Source organism: Heterocephalus glaber, unplaced genomic scaffold (genome assembly GCF_053883595.1).
Source record: "Heterocephalus glaber isolate CG9 unplaced genomic scaffold, H.glaber_assembly_v1.0 deba00001688, whole genome shotgun sequence".
In the NCBI taxonomy this organism is placed as follows: Eukaryota; Metazoa; Chordata; class Mammalia; order Rodentia; family Bathyergidae; genus Heterocephalus; species Heterocephalus glaber.
In genome coordinates, this window is record NW_028258413.1 from 6,179,806 (window position 1) to 6,196,505 (window position 16,700).

Sequence of the window (16,700 nt, forward strand, 5' to 3'; positions counted from 1 at the left end):
ATTTGTAGATACAGGGCAGTGCTGATGTTTCAATGTGTTGAGTCTTCCGCCCCACAAACGTGTTATGTCTTAACATTTAATCTTTCTCTCAGCACTTTCTAGTTTTCCATGTATATGTCTTGCACTTAATTTATTTCTAAGCATTTAATTCTTTTGCGTGTACTTGTAAGTGGAATTATTGTCTTAGTTCATTTTCAGATTGCTCCTTGCTGGTACCAAATTATAATGACTTTATATATACATACATATGTATGCATAAATATTACACTTTTTCTATATTTTTCTTTTCTTTTGGGTACAGTGTTACCATATCACCCAGGGTGGTCTTGAGCTCTTGAGCTCAAGTGATCTCCCTGCCTCAGCTTCTCTAGTACTGGAACTACCGCACCCAGCTGATTTTGTATATTAATCTTACATCATGGAATCTTAAGCTTTATTATTTCTTCTGGATTCCTATTTTCTGCATGTCTGTTTATTTTGTTTTGTTGAGATCTGGGCTAGCCACATAGCCCAAGCTGGCCCAGAACTTTCCTGCCTCGGTCTCCCAGTGCTGGCGTTATAGGCATAAAGCTGTCTAACTCTTTCCAATTTTCTATATGCAAAGTTATATCACCTGATAATAGAGAGTTTCTTTCCACTCTGGGTTTGTTCATTCTTTCTTTCCTTTCTTTGCTCTTTTTCTTTCTTTCTTTCCTTTCTTTTCTCTTTCTTTTTCTCTTTCTCTTTTCTTTAGTGGGATTATACACGCTAAGCAAACATGACCACTAAACTACATCTCTAGCCTATTTCCCCTTTCAAACATTTTCTCCATTAGCTAGGTGTGGTGCCTCATGGCTGTAATCTCAGCATTATGGGAGGCTGAGGCAGAAAGATCCCAAGTTACAGCCTAGCTTCAGCAATTTAACAATTTAATGAGACCTTGTCTCAAGATTAAAAAAAAAAAAGGCTAAGGATGTAGCTCAGTCCAAAGGACTTGGGTTTAATGTCTATTACCGCAGCCCCCAAAATTGAGACAAAGTCTTGCTAAATTTCCCAGGCTTGCTTTAAATTTGCAATCCTCCTGCCTCTGGCTTCTGAGTAACTGGGATTTGGGATTATAAGTGTGGGCCATCACACCTGGATTTTATTTTGTTTTATTGAATTGCCCTGGTTAGAACCTCCAGTATGTGTTAAATAGAAGCAGCAGGGGTCAAGAACTCTGGCTTGTTCCCCGATCCTGCTTTGTTTTGTTTCAGGTGCTGGGGATGGAACTACCTCTGGCTCTGCTTTTTGCTGTTGTTCCTGTTCTCAAGGAGAAAAGCGTCGAGTCTCCCCCACCAACTAGGACACTAGCAGCAGTTTCTTCCAGGTGCTCATTATCAGGTTGAGGAAATTCCCTTTTGTTCCTGGTTAATACTTTTATCATGAAAGGTTGCTAGATTTTTGTTAAATGCATTTTCTGCCTCATGGGGAAATGACTGTGTGGTTTTGTTTCTTCTTCTGTAAAAACTGGATATTACGTTATAGATTTCTCAGATTTCACAACCACCTTATGTTCCTGGGTAAATCCATGCGCTCATAGAGAATCAGCTCTTCAGTCCTTTCTCTTACTTGGCTCGTATTTTATTGAGGAGTTTTGTTTCTAAGTTAATCGTTCTCTTCGATTCCCTTTGCTGGTATGGATATAAGGATAATGCTGGCCTCCTACAACAAGGTTGGAGATGCTCCCTCCTCTTCATTTTGGAAGATTCCTATTAATTCTCCATAAATATTTGGTGGAATTTACCACTGGAAACATCTGGACCTAGACTTTTCTTTGTGGGAAGTTTTAAAATCCCTAATCCCATTTATTTACTTGGGTGAGGCAGATTCTATTTTTGGGTGAGGCAGATTCAGTATTATGTTCATAAAAAGTTGTAGATTGAAATTATCTAATTTGTTGGTATCCATCTGTCACAGTACTTCCTTAAAACCCTGTTTTTTTCCCCCTAAGGTTTGTGGTTAGGGTCCTTCCTTCATTTCTTGTTTTAGTAATTTCTTCTTTGCTTCTTTTAAAGTTTTATCAGTTCCACTGATCTTTTCCAAGTATGGCATTGTCTATTTTCTATTTCATTTACTTCCATTTTAATTTTATTATTTCCTTCCTTCTTTTGTTTGCTTTGGATTTAGTTTGTTCTTTTTCTAGTTTCTTTCTTTCGTGCGACTTGGGTCCTGCTTTGTAGCCCAGCCTCGCCTTGAACTGGAGATGACCCTCCTGCCCCAGTCTACAGACATACCCCACCACGGCCAGCTTTTTTCTAGTTCCTTTACGCAGAAGTTTAGGTTATTGATTTGAGGATCTTTTTCTTTTTTAATACTGGTGTTTGCTGCTGCACACTGCTCTCTCAGCTCTCTGTGAGCTGCATCCGTGAAGATAAAATGTCCAAGCAGGTTACCACAGGGACAGCTGACGCTTAACCCTCCCAGAGAGGTTTGGGCGATCTGTGATACTCAGGGGTCAGAATTCAGGCTGGGAGGTTGCAGGGTGTCCAGCAGCACTGGGGCCACCAGCGTGGGTTACTCTTGATAGATGTGAACTTCCGGTCTCCCCCACACCTGGGCCGGAGGCCGAGTCCTCCAGAAGAACTGCAGAGCTGGGCCCTGGGATCTGGGCCTGTGGGCAGAGAAGGGAGGCACTGACCTGAGCAGGGCAAGGCCCAAGAGCCCCCCCCCCCCGCCAGGGCCATGACACTTTAGTGACAAGTTGTGAGGTGAGCACAGGAGGCCACATCCCACGTGGGCCAGGCCTTTGTTGCCCTAGAAGCTTTCAAAATGCATGGCGGGCTCTAGCTCTCTATGTTTGTTCTCTGCAATGCACTGACAAGGTGGTCCTGCCGTGGCCACGAGAGCACTCCCACTTCCTGCATCTCCCAGGGCCTCAGCCGAGCAGCCTGGCACAGGGCTTGCCGAAAGCCAGGACGCCCTCTTCCCTTTGTGCTGCCTTTCAGCAGAGGACAGAGAAATAGCTGGGCTTGGGACTGGGACTGGAGATGCAGAGCTGTGCTTCCCATGCCAACATGGGGGCCCCATCCCTGCAGGGTCGCAGGAGGACAGCTGCGTGCTGAAGGCTGCCTCGGGCCAGGGCGCTGATCACTTCCTGCAAACACAGCACCCCGACACACACCCTGGCCCTAACTGTGTTAACTGGGCCCGCGTCTTCATCTGATGTGGCGTGGCCAGCGTTTCCAAGTATGTGGGCTGTGGATGCAGCTCCCGGGTGGGCAGGGGCAGCGCCAGGGCCTCCTCTCTGGCCTTTGGGTCACAAGGGCTCCTGTTGCACAACTCCGGTACTGTGGGCTGCTCAGTCTGTGTCCACCCCACCTGCACACACAAGGATGGGCAACAGCCTCCACCGATAAAGCCCACCCTGACTGCAGGCATTTCATGTCCCACACACCAAGGAGTCTGCTAAGTGGCTGCAGGTCCTTCAGGTAATGACCACAGTCAACTGCCCACCTCTCACTCCTGAGAATCCCATCTGAAGTCATCAGGCGTGGTGGCACAGGCTTGTCATCCCAGCACATCTGGGAGGCTGAGGCAGGAGGACTGCAAGTTTGAGCCTAGCCTGGGCAACTGAACAAAAGTCTAAATAAATAAATAAATAAATGGGGTGCAGCTCAGTGCGAATCCCTGGGTTCAATCCCTAGTATAAAACAGCGACAACAGCAACAATGACAAAACCCCCCAACCCCCCACAAAACCATAGTGAAACAAATCTGATCATTACTGTGGCTTTGCTGCCTGTTACAGTAATTACTTCCACCTTGACTATCAAGGGTTACAACCTGGTCTCTAATTAAAAAAAAAAATTCAGGCTAGGTGTGCTGGTGCACACCTGTAATCCTAACACTCGGGAGGCTGAGGTAGGGGGACTGCCACGAGTTCGAGGCCAGCCTGGACTACATGGGGACCGACTCTCTTAAACCCCCCCCCCAAAAAAAACGGGCCTCCTGCAGGAGTGCAGTGAAGATGAATTCCCCTCCCTTGGCTCCAGCCTCTGCCCATGCAGCTTCAGGATCCGCACCATTAGGACCTCGGGCATGGTGACCGTAGCGTTTCATGAAGGACCCAGCTCCCGGTGAGCGGCGCAGGTGACTCTGGCAGACCTCAGACCCCGAGGCCCAGAAGAGAACCCAAGGCCAATGCTGCCCTCGTCGGGTTTGGGCACCACCTGCCCCAGAGCCCACCAGGCCCTGAGAACAGGGCAGTGGTGTTGTGTTGCGCCCTGAGCCAGAACCCCACTTGAGGGCCTGGAAACTCCAAGGGGAGCAGTGCTGAGGCTGCAGAAGGGACATCCTTGTGGGCCGGGTCTGCACGCCCCTTCCGGTACTGAGGCTCCTTCCTGGCAGGCAGGAGTTGCTGCAGATCTGGGAGACCTGACAAGATCCATTTTTTTTTGAGACAGGGTCTCGCTATGGAGTTCAGGCTGGCCTCAAACTCACAGTGATCCTCCTGCCTCAGCCTCCTGAGGGCTGGGATTTCAGGGTTGCGTCATCACACCTGGGTAGAGGTGTAATCATATTCAATGAGACCATTTAAGCAACCCCATATTGGGTCTCAGGATCCTACTACTGCCCTTTAATGGGGGGTCTTTACCCAGGGGACCACCCGAGGCTGCACAGCCAGTTTCTTCAAGGGTTCAGCATTTGGCCTGGCTCTTAGTACAGACCCTGCCCCGAGCAGGAGCGAGGGCCCTGCCACCCTTCCAGGAAGCCCCCTGGCTGCACCTGCCCTGGGGTTCTGTCCTGTCCTGCACTCTACCTTTTCAAAGTTTTAAAGGCAAACCGCAAAGCCCAGTAAACCCCCACCCTTGTGATCTCCACAGTGAACCCCGCCGTCATCACAGATACTATCCAAATGGAGACAATCTAGTTCTGAGACCCTATTTTAAGAATTTGGCTTCACTAAAGGCAGTGCCTGAAACAAGAACCTGAGGACCATTAAAAATGGGTTGCACAGATGGGGGATTTAGCTCGGTGGCACCTTGCCTGCCTGGCCAGTACAAGGTCCTGAGTTCGATTCCCAGTACCGAAAAAAGAAAAAAGAAAGAAAAGGAAGGTTGTGGGGCTAAAGGTGGAGCCCCATGGCAGTGTTTACCCAGTATTCGGTGCAAGGCCCTGGGTTGTTTGGTTCCCCACATGGCAAAGACAAACATCAAAGATCTTCATGTTCATTTGTCAGGAAATGGATGCACCTCAAGACCCTACTGTTAAGTGAAATAAATGAGACACACAGTTTAAATACCACATGGTTTCTCTCACATGAGAAGCCCAAAGTGTAAAGAGCAAAACAAAAGAGATCGTAGGAGACTGGTGACAGATCTTTTGCAAAAGGGAGGGGACCAAGAGGTAGGAAGGGAGGGAGAGGGTGTAAAGGAGCTAAGATAGACGTGTTACATGCACAGATCAACTTCACATGAAGAATATGACCGTTATGCACTGCAAATGTGGACTAATAACAATTTTTCAAAGCTAAAAAACCTCTCAACTGACACCTCACTGCAAGCATCCAATGGCAAGATGCCTCACTTCCTACAGCATTGGGGAAATGAAAATTAAAGCACAGAGGGCTGCAACTGTATTCTCACTGGAACGGCCACAACCCCAAACCCTGAGAGGCCAGTGAGGATGGGGAGCAACAGGACCCCCAAATCCCTGCTGCTGGGGCTGCACACGGCGCAGCCACCCCGGAAGGGAGCCAGCTGCTCTCTACAGGAGGGGACACCTTCTGCTCAGAGCCTGGCACCATGATGCTTAGTATTTGTCCAGAGGAGCTAATGCTTAGGTCCACACAGACATCTGTGCGCAGATGTCACGGTGAGTTTATTCCTGACTGCCTAACATGGGAGTGGCCAAGGTGTCCCTCAGCGGGGGACTGGATAATGGGGTACATCTCGGCAGTGTAATCCACTCAGAACGAAAGGAAATGAGCTCTCCAGCCATGAGCACACATGGAGATGGGTGCTATGTGTGCCCAAGTGGAAGATGCCAGAGTGAGGCTATTGCTGTGTGAGCCCCGACACACTGTGTTCTGGAAATGTCACAGCAGCGCAGACAGTGAAAGGATCAGGGGCCTTGGGCAGAGGTGGAGGTGCACAGAGGGCTTTGGGAGGTGAGAGGACTCTGTGACACCGTGCTGGACGGTGCATGTCATGATCAGCGTGTCCAAGCCCAGAATGCTCGGCTTCGTGGGGGACTCCGGTGTAGACGTGGGTGACCTCACCGGGTGCTAAGGATGTGTCCCCATTCACCGCTTTCAACAGCCCGCTGCTGCTGTGCTGTAGGCGTTGATGAGGGGCTGGCTGGGCAGGCGTGGGGGCAAGAGGTGGACAGGGCTTCTCAGCGCCTTCTGCTCAGATCTCCTGAGCCTAACACTGCTCTGAGACACAAAGTCTGTCAGGAAAGAGGAAGTCTGGCCTGGGTGGTTTGTCTGGGGAGTGGCCCCACCCTGTGAGGGGCTGAGCCGGGAAGGGGCCATGGGAGAAGTGGGAGGAGCCCAAGTGTCCTTTCCTGAGGCCAGTGCTCAGGGCAGAGGGACTTTGGGGAGGACAGACTCCCTGGGAGCTGCCCTGCAGGGGTGGGGACTCCCCTACCTCAGGCTCCTCTTGTCTGAGAGGCAGGCCGGCTCCTTGCACAGCATGGGGAAGACACAGTGGGCAATGGAGGTGGGAGTTCAGTGGCGGGAGGGAGCCAAGATTGCTCCAATGGCCAGCGCCCAAATCCAGGTGGGCAGGGAGGGTGCAGGGGTACAGGATGGAGGCCCAGGGTGGAGACGCCCATGCGGAAGTTACATAGCGGTGACACTGGAAACATGAGAAAGAATGAAACCACCCATGATGAGGTGGAAAATACAAGAGCTCCTGTGTTAGAGGATGGTGGAGGAGGATTCAGGCAAGAAGACTAAGGGCTGAAGCTCTGAGATGAGGAAAGAGCATCGGAAGAGAAAATGCTCAAGGGGGAGTGGTCTGCACCTCCAACACCAGGGAAACTCAGTCAAGCAAGTCCTGAGAAGCAGGCGCTGTACTGAGGGTAAGGGGGGCCTGCGGATCCATGCTTCCGAGGGCCAGGAAGGCAGCGAGGAGGGAAGCAGGTTACCTCGGGCTGCTTCCTCCAGGAGAGTGGTAGAAATGCCTCCACAGTGATTCTCAGAAAAGTGAAGCAGGGGAGGAGAGCTACAATATCCAAGGTCAACAGGAAAGGGTCCATTTGCAGGGTGGTGGTACTTGGGTTCCAAAGCTGAATTCGTCACCTCGAAGGTTTCCTTTTGGCTCCTCAGCCAGTTCAGTTGGCTAATTCCTTACAGAGGATTTAGCTCTTCAGCCAGTCAGTAGGATTCCCCAGGGCTTCTGGAGATGCCATCCTTTATTTATCCTACACTTCCTGCCACAAAGGACAGACCAGGGTTACAACTTGGTTGCATGCTGCTCCAACCCCCAGAATGGGAGTGGGCGCTGGGAACAGAGGGGAACATGATTAAAACACAGTGGACCCTTGACTTACAAACTCAATCTGTTCGTGAGGGCTGGTTGTACTCAAGTTGGTCAATGAAGGCTCAGGCTCCTTTACACAGCCTTCAAAGTCTCTCTCCTGTACACAGGCAGATCTCAGTGTCCTTAGAGAGACATTGGCCCAGGATTTCCAATGAACCCCACACAGGAAAGGATGCTGTCATGTTCCTTCTGGAAGTCTTTATGGGTCAGTCTGTATCTGACACCATCTGGAAGCACAAGCACGTTGGTCATAAGTTAAAACTAAAATTGTGGTCATAACCCCAATTGTTTGTATGTCAGGCCTGTTGTAACTTGAGGGTGCACTGCACACACAAAGCATGCATATCTATGCAAAGGAAACTGCCCAGGACACAGAGAGATGAAACAGACCAAATTCAAGAGAGGGATTCAAATGTTGAATTTTTCTTCATCCATGGGGGCCTATTCTCACTACAGTAAATACTCCTGGAAAAGAAAATTAGCCAAATCCATTACTTTTTTAAAACAATTTTTTGCTGGCAGCTGGCTCCTTTCACCTTCTTTATGGGCAGGCAGGATTTGAAATGCCCGCTGGAGCAGCAGGATCCCTGCAGATGAGCATCCTGGGCGATTTCCAGGGTGAGTCACAGGCTGGCTGAGCGGCACCAGCGTTGGACTGAGGATGAGGTGGGAGGGATCTCCCTTCCCGTGCTCTCAGAGTTGTCAGGAGGAAAGCATGCCACGCACGGCCCATTCTTCCTGGGAGCTCTTACTATGCCTGCACCCACGAAAACTGGGGCCCCTGCTAAGAGGGTGCGCACAGCCACCTGTCTCTGGTTCTGGACTTGTGCATTACTTATTGTGTGTGCCTCTGTTGCTTCCCAAGCTCAATGTCAGCCTGTGAGCAATTTTACCGCTCAGATCTGTGAGGATAACGAGTCTCCTTGGGGTTGGTGGAGCAGCTCTTACTGGGGAGCCAGAAGAAGTACGTGGATCTGGACTGCAGCCCAGGAGCACTTGCTGGGGCAGCTTGGGAGATGTCACCAGTAGTGACGGGAAGGTACAGTACACGTTTGGTTTGAAAAAAACTCACGGTGGCCAAAGACACATTTCGGAGTTGGGGGGAGTGTGTGCGATGCTGGGGCAGTGTTTTGTGTGGGGTTAACGGCAATGTGTCTTCCACTGTAACACACTGTTAAACCGACGCACTCACTGGAGTGATAATCCTGCAATAATCAGACACTTATGGTGAGCTCGCTATGTCCTCATCCACTTTATTTTCCGGTTCTGGCACTGCAGGACCCCTGGCTCTGTCCCAAAGTCAAAGTGACTGTGAAGGGAGACGTCGTGATGGATTCAGGATTGAGGCTGCCACACAGCACAACTAAAGACCCTCAGAAAAGAGGACTCCAGAGCTGCTGCAGGAAGTGGCCAGGACCATGGGATGAGTGCGCTGGAACTGAGGGGGAGGACTTTAAAGGGGATTCATGGCAAAGTGTCCTTTCCTGGAATAATTTTTAAATTTTAAAAGATGCAATCATTCATAGTAGTTTTTGATCAGATCTTGTGATTGCAGTAAGTCAGGCAGCCAGCTTTCCACTCTTCCCTTCCCTTCCTTCCTTTTTCATCCTTTCTGTTCCTTCTTCATGCTGCTATTTCTGCTCTTGTAACTGCTTCTTCTCACATAGTTATTATGAGACTCAGTAACTTTTAAGAGAATATTTTAAATTTCATTAATCTCTTTGGTATTTTTTTTATTACATTATTACACCTATGCTTTTTGTTTGTTTGCTTGCTTGTGTGTGTTGATAAATGAAATTTTTCCCCTTTGAGCCAGGGTCTCACTGTGTAGTCCAGGCTGGTCCTGAACTCACTATGTAGCCCAGGGTGACCTCAAACTCACAGCAATCTTCCTGTCTCAGCCTCCCCAGTGCTGGGATTACAGGCTTGTGCCTCCAGGCCTGCTGATTGTTTGTGTTGAGACAGGGTCTCATCGTGTAGTTTAGGCTAGCCTTGAACTTACTGTGTAGCCCAGGCTGGTGACCTTCCTGCCCCAGGCTCCTGGGTGCTGGAATAAAGGTGTGCTCTGCTGTGCTGAGCTCTACTTCTGTGCTGTTTTGGAATGAAGACCAAGATGACCCCCTGGAGGAAGCCAGCAACAGCTTACAGATTTGTACTCACGCGGCACTAAAGTAGAAACAGTAGCGGTGCTGACGTGCTTTTTGTTCACTGACCAGAGCCTGCTCCACCCCCCACCCCCCCACCGTGTCTCACACACACACACACCGCATGTGGAATAGCACAGGCTTTTAGGTCGTGAGTGACAAATTACATGTGTGCCTCGGATGATACTCGGATTTGAGGGGTCTGGCTGGGCGCCCCGGCTTGCTCTCCTCTCCCCAGCCGTCCCTAGTACCCCCCGGGCTCCTTTCCCTGATCCGAGCCGCCCGGAAACTGCTCAGCCTCTCGGTCCTAGTGCCCAGGGACCTGGAGCCCTGGGGACTTGCTGTGTGTTCTGAGCCCTCCTAAGCCACAGATGTCTGAACCCCCCAGGTGAGCACTGGTCCCCGGGATGTGGGACCTGAGGTTTCAGGGTGCTTGGCCCTGAGAGGCACCAGACAGGAGCCAGTCTGGTCAGCCCAGACCCGAGAGGCGCTGGCCTTGTGCGCCCCCCACCCCGGGTCACACCGGAGTCACAGTCACAGGTGCAGCTGGGACAGGAGGGGCGGACACTCACTCGCTGGTAAGCATCTGCCAACCTTGTGTTCTCGGCACACAGTCCACTCTGTGCCGAGGTGCTGGCCTCTGGCCTCCAGGGCATTTCCTTCAACTTCTGCTCTCATACAATCTGACTTGTCTAAATTTTCAAATGGAAAACAATAGAAAGTGAAGCAGACTCTTGCTTTGTTGAGCCCTCCTTGACTCCTCTAGTTGGTTCTTAAGTCTTCCAAGGTTGACAGGGTGGGGTTTGCTTTCCCGATTCGCTTTTCGCTCTCTCCTACTATGAGAGTATAATGACCAAGTATCACATTCTATTTTTTTTTTTTTGAGACAGTCTCACTAATGTATCCCAGTATGGCCTGGAACTCACAGCGATCCTCCTGCCTCAGCCTCCCAAGTGCTGTGCTTACAGGCGTGCACCACCACACCCAGGTTAAAATCATCACATTCTGAGCCCTTGAAGTTGGGTGAAAAGAAGGCAGGATGGACAGCCTTTGGGGACTGAGCCCCAAAAGGCCACCTTGGCTCTCCCATGAGAACATAAAGAAGTCTGTCCCGTCTCGAGGGCTTTGCAGATTTGCTTAATGACACGATCACCTGTCCCCTCCAGCCGAACCCTTCCGAGGCAGGAGCAGCCATCCCTTCAGGTGCTTCTCCCTGTCACAGCCATAGGAAAGAAGTCAGCGTGCTGATTCTGGCTGTCATGGGTTGGGCCCCTGACATGCCAGCTTCTGGGTTGGAGATGACATTGGTGCCTCAGTTTCCCCAGCAGAAGCTGTGTTTCCTTTGGAAGAGTTGCTTCCTGCTCTCTCTAGAGATGGAGGGAAAAGAGATCCTTCCCTCCCTCCCCAGTTAGGGCAGGACTCAGTGCTTCCCGGGATGGTGTAATCCCTCTCCATCTACAAATTAGCTCGAGGTTTTATTGTCTAATCACTTCACACTCAGCACTGCAGACATCACAATCCCATGCTGGAAAACACCACTGGAAGCTGCAAAGGCGACAGAACCCACCTGACTGGCAGCACTCCTGGCTACGAAGCAGAAGCTTCCAAGGGGTTTTGGTTTCAGTGCCGAAGTTATGTTGCACGAAGATTACTGAACTTTAAGTAATACTCTGCCCACCATTTACATTTGGCTTAGGACCAGTGGGTGTTCGAAATGGAGACAGAGCTGCAGTCTTTATTCCTAAGTGAGAGGCTGCAGATGCTGTTAGATTTATGCAGAAAGACAATGGTCCCTGGCCTCCGAAGTGGACCAGCTGGGAGCCTTGGTATTCTCGGCCCTTCCTATTCAAGCTGTCCTCTGCCTCTCCTGGCCCACAGCTTGCTGTTGGGATTGGTTTCCTTGTCATCCTTCAATTCTTGGATTTTTGCTTCTGCCAGCAAATCTGGAAAATTAACTCACTGGTCAGCTCTTCCCCCAGGGAAGGGAACCCTGGGATTCAGAACTAATGATTGCCTCTGAACCTAGGTGTAGAGCTGTTTCCTCCTTCCTTGTGGACAGGGTACAGGAAGCTGGTGGCCACCGTCCCTTCGTGCTTGCCCTGAGGACTGGGACTTGTAGGACAGACAGGAGCGTGGTAGAGGCACATGCAGGGTGTGATTGCAGAACGTCATGGAGGCCCCGTGCATGATGCATAGACACTCACTCTTCCACAGCTCACTTCTGGTGCCCTTCTTAGTTTTTCTGTCTCTCTCTCTGCCTCTCTCCCCTGCCTCAGTAGTGCTGCAGTGGACATGCCCCGGCTCCCATGCCACAGCCTGCTGGGTTAGGAAGTAGCTGCTGATGGATGACAAGGGTGCTGTGTGGTCCAAACAGTCCCTGCTTCTCAAGAAACTGAAGTGAGTCTGGCGTGGTGGTGCACGTCTGTGATCCCAGCACTCGGGAGGCCGAGGCAAGAGGACTGTGAGAGTTCGAGCCCAGCCTGGGCTGCATAGTGAGACCCGGTCTCAAAAACCAAAACCAAAACCACAACAGAAAAAGCAAACCAATCAACCAACCAAAATAAACAAAAACTGAAGTGAAATGATCGAACTGGTCACGACTCTGGTTCGCCCGGAGACTGAGTATGATTATGACACGCAGTTACCGTCCTGAGAGTGTTTCAGATGCTCTGCCCTTGAAAGCAGTGATGCCATCGTTGAGGAGTGGGCTCCGTACAATGGGGTGCGCTTGGCCCCCTTTCTCTCTGTCCGCCTTTCTTGTCCTTCCACTTAACGCACGGATGGACAACACGGAAGCCCCTGCTGGGTGCAGAGCTGTCAGTCTTAGACTTCCAGCCTCCAGACCATGAGCCAGGGCATCTCCATGACTGTGGCCTACCTATCTTAGGTGTGTGAGAGCAGCGGCCTCCGAGGGAACTCGCCGCCAGCTTCCCCGCGCTCCCAGCACAGAGCCAGGCTGCACCCTGCATCCCGGCCCTGTGAGCGCAGCCTGGCTGTGCTGCACTGCACCAGGGTCTCCCACTTCCTCCTCTGCTCAGCACGGTTCCGGGCGGACACACCCTCACAGGACAGCGCCTCCCACCTCCTTGGCGGTGTCTGGCGTGAGACCACTGAGGCCCCTGCGTAAAATATCCGGGTCCCGGGGAAGTGCTCTGATCACAGCAGCTTCCAAGCTACCGCCTACAGAGTCAGGAAGGGACGAGGCCCGGTTGGCTCTGCCGCTGGTCCCAGCTGGTCCCGGCACAGCGCGGGAGGGGCGCTGTCATGTGCTGTGAGCCCTCGTCACTGCCGTGGTGATCACAAGTGTGCTGTCTCTCTGCCTCCTCTGTATGTTGTTTGCATGCACGTGTGCGGCCAGTGATTTACTGGAAAACTCTGGAGAAAAAAGAGCTTTGATTGTAGCATTTGCCAGTTTCCATGAAAATACCCATCTACTGGGTGATTTCAAGCCACTGATGGTTTCACACTTGGTTTGCAAAATTCCTGAATATGACAACAGCCCACCGTGGAAGCTGGTAGGAAACTCCTCCAATGGCTGTGAGACTTGGCGTCCAGGAGTCAGGAATTCCTGTGTTGTCCCCAGGACTCCGTCACTCACCAGCACTGCAGAGGCGGCTTGTGGTTTCTAGAGTCTGTGTGAGGGAAGGTTTTCCTTCTGAGTAATAACCGATGAATGTTTTCTCCATCTTCTTCCCAATTTTTTTCTGTACTTGATTAGCATCATTTTTCAATTTCCAAAAATATTTCAGAATAAAATCTTGGATTACAAAACTCATCTGAAATTTCCTAGAAAGCCTTATGCATTTAGGCTTGTACTTAGATCTTATATTCGGGCTTATTAATTTAGAATTTGGCTCATTTTTTCTGGCTTCTTTTCTTTTGGTGCTAAGACAGACTTAGGACCTTGTGCTCGCTAAGCATAGGCTCCATGCGCTGTTCCTTCTGCTCTTTAGTTCCTAAGCCATCTAACTTTGGGAAAAATCCCAAGTCAAGGATGATACATTCCTCAAACCCAGGATAAGGAAGCTGTGAAGGATGTGTGAGGATGATAGCAGCTGTGCATGCTTAAGAGGAAGGAGTGTTCTTATCTCAAGAGTCAGTACTGTGCTAATTCCATAGCTGCCCGTGCCGGGAGCTATGGATAGATGGAAAGTTGGGATTTTTTAGTGTCGGGAAATTGGATGAAGGAAGAGATCCTAAGTGTAGGCCACTTTGGAGAGGAGCGAAGACTAGAGGAAATAGAGGTCTGGATAGACAGGCATGGAGGAGATTCGTAGGCAGAGAAAATGTGTAATAAAGTGACAGATGTGGGAATAGAATCAGGAATATTTCTTGTTTACAATATATCAGACCCTGTGCTTGATGCTAGAGCTGTAGGATATATAAGTTCCTATAATCAGAGGCTCTGGGGTCAAGTGAGGGAAGAAAGAAGATGTATATGACCGAAGTCTAATTTCAGAAGAATCAGCTTGGGAAAAATGCAAATTAAACTTTGTTGGGTAGGCTGAAGCACATACACAGAAGGCTAATGTGTTTGTAATGGTCAAGCACAGAAAGCATCACTGGGGAAATGTTAGCAGGGAGTGGCAGAAATTAAATGGTATTTTGTAATGATCAATTTAGTTGAGGTATGTGGAATAGATTAGGTTGGAGAATGGAAGAGAAAAAAATATTTTAAAAAATTAGAAATGGAGAGAGCCTAAATTGAAATGGGTAACACTTGGTCCCTGATTGTACAAGATGATGACAGAATCAGGGGTTTAGCACAAGGGTTGTGTTATGGCTGTGTCTACATGTTCCCCCAAAGCCTCATGCAGTCATAGGTGGGGTTTTTTCAGAGGTGGCTGGATCTAGAGTGTGTGACTGATTCATGGCACAGTGCTAGGATTAAGGGTGAGTGATTACTAAATCAGCCCACTCATTTGTTTGGCACTGCCCTAATCCTGGTAGCCTGGATACAATATAAGGGACAGACAGAGGCTGGTCTTGTCTCTTGCTTGCTTTGCTGCCTTCTGCCTGCCATGAACTGTTTGTCCTCTGTGACATCCCTCTGCCATGCCACCCTGCCTTGCAGCCAGCTGATTATGGACTAAAACTCTACAAACTGAGCCAAATAAACCTTTACCCCTGTAACTTTGGGTGTATTTTGTCTCAGCATTGAGGGAGATGTAACTGAGACAGATTGCAAAGAGACAGAGAGTAAATATGTCAAACTTCGCAGGCCAGGCCCCACTGGGTGCAGACACTTGGTCTTGCTCCCCTGTGAATGCAGCCACAGGCATTGCAGCTGTGAACAGTAGGGCTGAGCTCTGCAGAACCTGCCGAGTGTATCTATCTGCAGCTGTAGTTGTCCAGTGCCCATTGCTGAGTGCAAGGAAAATGAGATGCTCCTTTCTTAGGGGGGAAGAAATCCAACATTTTGGTTATTCCAGGTATGAATTGATGAAGGAGAAATTCCAGGGGAAATATCCTGAGGCCCTCTGGGAAGTTCACACTGGATTCTGGATGAGTAACCTCCAGACTAAGGAGTCACCACAGTTTAAACAGAACTCAGATGCAGCTTTAGGGTCAGCCCAGGGACACAGAGCCAGAAGGGATCTGAGGCAGGGGCTTGGTCAGACAGGCAGCGAAGAAGCTGAGGAGACAGAGTGGACACTGTGGAGATTAGGGACAGCTCGGGCTGTGCAGGAGCTCGGTGCTGCTTCTGGGGCTCCGGCCTGGGACAGGAACAGTCCCCAGGGAACTGTGGCTCTCTCCCTCCCCTTAGCAATGGAAGATTCCTCTTCTCATCCAGAGGCAAAGTGTGGAAGTTGATCCCCTCCCCCACTTTCCTGAGGAAGGAGGGCGGCCTGTGACTTGCCCTGGTCCAGAGAAGGTGTGGATGTGGCATTCTGGATGCTCTAAGAGGCCTGAAGCTCCTGTCTGGCCCTCGTGAAACCCTCAGGCCACTATGCTGGGAAGAAGCCCCACCTAGGCTGCTGGCACGCACCGAGCCAGTCGCCATGGCCAGGTGCCACTTGAATGAAGCCAACCGTCCATCTCCCATGGGGACATCAGAGACGGCCCCCATGCAGACAAAGGAAGGGATAGAAACAGCCTGGTTCCCTCCATCCTCAGCCCCAAACTTCTGTCAGTGCCTTCAGCCAGGGCCTCCTTGTAGACAGACACAACAAAGCCAGCAGGGAGGGGACCCCGGGAAGTGCAGCCTGAAGGAGGAGAAGACCCAGGAAACACCCCATCACATCATACGCACAGGAGCTCATAGGTGAGGGGAAGCAGGATGTGGAGGAAGGAGTGGCTGAGTCCTCAGCGGTGGCCATGGGATGATGCACCTGCAGAAGCAGAGAGAGAGCAACTGGAGGTTGGAGTAGCAACCATGCATTGTTGACTTGAAATAAAACAGAATTCCGGGAAGAAGGGGAATTCTAATCAAGGGTGTAAAATGATGCACAGGTCTTGAAGTCGGTGCCTGACAAATGAGCCCTTTCAACTGTGTGAGACACAGGAATTACTGACTCCCGAGTGGCCTGCAAAGATAGGTGAGTGTTTCCTCCCCAGACTGCGGACTTCTAAATATCCTCAGAGGTATGTGGAAATGTTGCAAGGGATTCTCCATTAAAAATGGCAAGGGGGTCTATTTTGATTTCTAGTGTGTTAAAAAAATTCTGTATTAGATGTCACATTTATGCAATTTTTTTTCCAAAGCAATCCATTCCTAGTAAAAAACCTAGAGATCCAAAAAATGTTTATGTTTTTAAAATGTTTACATTAAATGCTGATGTAATTAGGTTTTCCTTTTATAACAGCCACCTTGAGTCTTTTAGAGTATATGGCACGGCTATGCTCACCAATTATTTGATAAAGATGATGATATTCAGGATATGGTCTCTCTATCCCTGGTGTTGATTTTGACTGTGATAACAGAAGATATTCTTTTTATTCTTAATTATTTTTAAAGTTTAATTTACAACCATGGTGGACTTTTGATAAAGACAAAAAAATGAACACTAAAGTTAAATAAATGTTAAGAGTGTAAAAATGATAATTCT

General features: G+C 49.8%; 1 long non-coding RNA gene across 1 annotated transcript; it reads left to right on the forward strand.

Moving 5' to 3' along the window:
* The first annotated feature begins 207 nt into the window (after positions 1-207).
* On the forward strand, positions 208-16,236 carry LOC110346006 (uncharacterized). The gene is made up of 3 exons (XR_002389758.2): positions 208-1,348; positions 8,373-8,546; positions 8,786-16,236. It is a non-coding gene; the product is annotated as an uncharacterized LOC110346006 (long non-coding RNA).
* The last annotated feature ends 464 nt before the right edge of the window (positions 16,237-16,700 follow it).